A 5,830-nucleotide genomic window follows, 5' to 3' on the forward strand; every position below is an offset into this window, starting at 1 on the left:
CGCTGATGTTACACAGACCACACAGTGGTGGGATCCGTGTAAGGCCATGTGCCCACGGGGACAGTGTCCTGCGGATATATCCACAGGAGCTCCCAGAAATCCGCAGCACAACTTTGTCTGAGTTGTGCTGCGTTTTTGGTGCGGAATGTCCTGCGGATTTGCTGCGGGCATTCTGCAGTACCATGGCCTGGGCACTGCATCCTCAATGCAGAACAAGTGCTGGAGTGATCGGGGAGTTCATACTTACCTGCATCACACAGCAACTTGGTTTCTGGCCGGCTCCTGGAGAAGATGGGCGGGGCCTGGACGAGCTCCGGTTGTCACATGACTGCAGCTTGTGCAGGCCCCGCCCACCTCTTGCTCCTGGCTCCGTTTTGCTCTTCTACACCAAAGGAAGAGTGTCCGGTGTCTTCAATCAAGGCAGGTAAGTATAGAGATCGCACGGAACAGTCCACAGGAATAATTGACATGCAGTTCTTTGCGGCTGCGGGAAATCCGCAGCATTTCCCGCAGGTGCAAAATCTGCAGCACTCCCCAAATCCCATTGGATAACATGGGGAGTGCCTGTACTTGCATAAACCTGCGGATTTATCTGGAAAATCCAGAAAATACGCAGGTTTTCCGGAGCAAAATCCGCATGAATTTTGCCCCCGGGGCACGGGGCCGAACACATACCAGGAAAAACACATATCGTTGAAATAAAATGATTTTTATACTCTCCTGCTTCACGCTGGCTAATTATGCTCATGAATATTCACTGCACCATGACCCGGAAGTAACAGCAGCAGCCGGAGACAGACGCGCGGGAGATAACAGCAACATGGACAGGCGAGTATAGAAGTGTCTGACATCCGTGCGCCAAAATCACAGCACACGGAGGGACATATGCGTCTTTAACACGTCCGTGAAAAGTGTGTGTGTTTCACTGATGTGCGAAAGAGGCCTAAAGTGCTATTTCCATCTCCGATATGCTACAAATATCTAAATTTCTGAGATGGGAACACCCCTTTAGTATTGATTCAGCAGCGTTGGAGGTATTTTGAGATGCATCTAACAAGATCTAAGTCAAGTCAGTGACATGTGGCCCTTTAATTATTGCAAAACTACAACTCCCAGTATGTGCTAAGACATGTAGCTTTACAACAGGTGTAATGCGCAGGTTGCTGATCCATGGTTGTGTTTTTGGCTACAGTCCTGTAATAATGGAGAAATGATTTAGTTCCCTACAGTTGTTTTTTTTTTCTTTAAATGGAGTCTGTCAGCAGAAAATGACTATGCAAACCAAGCACAGTCACTGCAAGGAGTTCAAGCGCCGGTTACCACCTACTTGTTTTCCCCTGTTCTTAATTGGTAGCTCTGGTTTTACAGCAGACGGGGTATGGCGGATGACGGGCAGGGTCCTCTCTCCTCCTGTACCCACTATGTATACCCCATTTCACATGTAAAGCGCCATAAAATAAATGGCATAACAATATAGAATTGGGGGGGCTCAATTGACGGCAGTACGGTCTGTCGGCCAGGCCAGTAGTCGCGAATCTCTTACCTACCAGCCATTTTTGTTTTTGTTTTTGTTTTTGTTTTTTTTTTTTTTTTTTTTTGTCTCTGACGAGGAAAAAATTGCTGAATGCAAATAACGTACAAAAACTTTTACATTTAAATCTTAAAAAAATATCACACCTTTTGGGGACTTTTTTTTTTTTGCCTAAATTTATGTATTTTGGAATTAAGAAAATAAACAAATTTGCTATTGGATGTCATTAAAAAAATTGCATAGGTTTAATTTCTGGCTGCAGAATGAGCTAACAGAGAATCTGTTAGTGAGCTCGTTCTGAGGGGATTAAAGGGTGCTTTACACGCTGCGACATCGCTAGCGATAGCACCCGCCCACGTCGCTGTTTCGTCATGGGGGTGATCGCTGCCGTAGTGAACAATATCGCTACGGCTGCGTCACACGCACATACCTGCTTAGCGACGTCGCTGCAGACACCGAACAATCGCTCCTTTAAGGGGGAGGTGCGTTCGGCGTCACTAAGCGGCCGCCCAATAGCAGAGGAGGGGAGATGAGCGGCCGGAACATGCCGCCCACCTCCTTCCTTCCTCATTGCCGGTGGACGCAGGTAAGGAGATGTTCGTCGTTCCTGCGGTGTCACACATAGCGATGTGTGCTGCCGCAGAAACGACGAACAACCAGCGGCATACACCACCAATGATGATATGATAAGGAGCGACATATCAACGATTTTTGCCGTTTTTGCGATCGTTGATCGTCGCTCCTTTTAGTCACCCGCTGCGATGTCACTAACGACGCCGGATGTGCGTCACAAACACCGTGACCCCGACGATATATCGTTAGCGATGTCGCAGCGTGTAACGCATCCTTAAGGCTGGGGTTACACAACCACAATGCTCTGAAAAGCTGCTTGATTCTAAATAAAAGCTTGTGTTCAGGCGGCTGTAGATTTTGTTATGCGAGAGGATCGTATTGATTGTGCTAATGACACCGATCAGACTCTGATCCAAATGTCCGTTTAGTGTGATCCAATTTCCTCTGAATCTGAACAAAAGTTCTCCATTCTATGAGTCCGCGGAAATCTGACTGCGGTCCAATAATTTACACTCTCCCATAGACGTGTATGGGTGCGCGCCGTCCGATTGCGCTGCTGCTCACAGCATGTATGCTTTTTTTTTTATCTCGCACCTAGGTAATCGGCATGAGAAAATAATCGTTAATTGCACTATAGTATAACAAAGGTCTATGTGCTATCTGCTAAAACATCAGCCCTCGTTCATGTAATGTGCTGGTGTGAGCGAGCCCAAACAGCCAACGTTGCGTGCGACCAGCAACAAAATCCGACACATTTGAAAACATTGGTGACTGCTGCAGGCTGCAACGGGGCTCCATAGAAAATCATTACAGCCAATATCTCTGCAATTCCATTGTAGTGCGGCACCTTTTGTTGTGTGGACCTAGCCTAAAAGTGCAGCTTTACTTTGTTGTGGTCTATTGTTACAAATCAGCAAAGGAGCTCAGGAAACCTTCTCACAATGAGCTTTCTGATAGGTTCTCAGTTAACTCATTCAGCAGCCAGCAGTAAGCAGGAAAGCAAATCAACATTTTTAAGGAAACGCAAATACAATCTTTTTCTTTGTTGACAAATTTACCTACAATTAAGCTTGACACTTGCCATTGGGACCGTGAGAAATTGGGCTGGGGAGATGCTGCTGAGTGCAATTCACCTCTGCGTGCAAAAGCTTTTATTTCTGTAAGACCTCAATCAATCGGACATCAGAGACTTCCCTCTCTCATCAGAAAATTGGTCTGCGTTTTGTGTGCATATATGTCGGTGTGTGTATATGCGTATATATATATATATATATATATATATATATATATAATTATATACACACACAAATATTTATATATACTGTATGTATATGTGCATGTATATCTAATTATAATTTACACATACACACATAATTATATATATATATATATATATATATATTAGTGTGTGTATAATATATATAATATAGAATATGTATATACAGTACAGACCAAAAGTTTGGACACACCTTTTCATTCAAAGAGTTTTCTTTATTTTCAGGACTCTGAAAACTGGAGATTCACATTGAAGGCATCAAAACTATAAATTAGCACATGTGAATGAAATACTTAAAAAGTGTGAAACAACTGAAAATATGTCTTATATTCTAGGTTCTTCAAAGTAGCCACCTTTTGCTTTGATTACTAATTTGCACACTCATGGCATTCTGTTGATGAGTTTCAAGAGGGGGTCACCGGAAATGGCTTTCCAACAGTCTTGAAGGAGTTCCCAGAGATGCTTAGCACTTGTTGGCCCTTTTGCCTTCACTCTGCGGTCCAGCTCACCCCAAACCATCTCGATTGGGTTCAGGTCTGGTGACTGTGGAGGCCAGGTCATCTGGCGTAGCACCCCATCACTCTCCTTCTTAGTCAAATAGCCCTTATACAGCCTGGAGGTGTGTTTGGGGTCATTGTCCTGTTGAAAAATAAATGATGGTCTAACTAAACGCAAACCGGATGGAATAGCACGCCGCTGCAAGATGCTGTGGTAGCCATGCTGATTTAGTATGCCTTCAATTTTTGAATAAATTCCCAACAGTGTCACCAGCAAAGCCCCCCCACACCATCACACCTCCTCCTCCATGCTTCACGGTGGGAACCAGCCATGTAGAGTCCATCCGTTCACCTTTTCTACAAAGACACGGTGGTTGGATCCAAAGATCTCAAATTTGGACTCATCAGACCAAAGCACAGATTTCCACTGGTCTAATGTCCATTCCTTGTGTTCTTTAGCCCAAACAAGTCTCTTCTGCTTGTTGCCTGTCCTTAGCAGTGGTTTCCTAGCAGCTATTTTACCATGAAGGCTGCTGCACAAAGTCTCCTCTTAATAGTTGTTCTAGAGATGAGGAGGTGTGTCCAAACTTTTGGTCTGCAGTGTGTGTGTGTGTGTGTATGTGTATATATATATATATTTATATTTTATTTTTTATTTTTTTTGCTAATGTCATCAGAATTTGGTGACACTTTCATCCGTTTTTTTTGTTTTTTTCCAGCTGAAAGAGAAAAAAAAAAATTCTCACCCCTCGTATCTATCAGTCAGGTGACTGGCATCGCAGTGTTTATTTTTTTTTTTTTTCCTTCTTTCACAGACCCATACTTGGACCAATATCGGCCCTGTCTCTGCAATTTTGCATTGATCATTCATTATTATAGGTACGTGTGCTCTGTGACAAAATGATGTGTGATTGAGGTCCAGCAGATCTTAATTTCGTCAGTTTTATATAATCTGTTCTATTCCTGAAATGTAATTATGACTCCTCTTTTCTCTACAAATATATCAAAAAGACTGACCCGCATATCCAACAAGTGTGAACAGGTGCTAGCTGAAAACACAATATAACTACAAAACACATACAGCTGCACTCTAGAGTGCTATCAATGAACACGAGAACTCTGGTATTGCATTACTGCTATAGGAATATTAGAACAAAAGAGATATTTAGCTTATGTATTGGCCAATGCATATGAGCCCGGTCACCACGGCAAGGTATATCTTTGTACTGGGAACCTAACTATATGTGTTTTGTAGTTGTTTACAGTTAGCACCTGTTTACACTTAGATGTGTGGGTAAGTCGTTTTGATATATATTTGTAGTGCATTTCTTCCTGACTGAGCACTCTACCGTGTAACCAGTCTGTGCACATTCCCCTTTTATATCAGGAATCTAGCTGCCCAGACACGGAGGTTTTTATCCCAGATAGTGGCATTTAAGTTGGGTTTCCAGTATATAGAGCTATACCTTTGCATGGTGACCGGGCTCACATGGATTGGCCAATACATAAGCTAAATATTTTTTTCTCTCTCAAATATTCCTATAGCAGCAATGCAATGCCAGAGTTCGCTTGTTCATTGTTTGTTAGTATTCTAGAGTGCAGCTGTATGTGTTTTTTTTCAGCTTTTATGTTTTTCTAATATTTAATATTTTTTCCTCTTCTAGAAGGCTGAAAATGCCTTGTCCTGCTGATCCCATATAATCATGTACATTAGGGGGTGGAGGGGATCTATGTATCTGGCCTTGTTGCTCAGAATCATTAATTAGCGGCTGTAGCTCATTATTCAGCACTCCAGACCTGATTAGCGCAGGGGAAGAGGTTCAGGTTTGTTATCTGAGATACTGTGGAAGTGATCTCCTAGGAATACTGCTGATCCTTAGATAATAAGAGAAATTGTACAGAGGCTGCAAACAAGCCCCGGGGGGACGGTATGCGAGCAGGTATCTACACGAA

This window comes from Anomaloglossus baeobatrachus, chromosome 9 (genome assembly GCF_048569485.1).
Source record: "Anomaloglossus baeobatrachus isolate aAnoBae1 chromosome 9, aAnoBae1.hap1, whole genome shotgun sequence".
In the NCBI taxonomy this organism is placed as follows: domain Eukaryota; kingdom Metazoa; phylum Chordata; class Amphibia; order Anura; family Aromobatidae; genus Anomaloglossus; species Anomaloglossus baeobatrachus.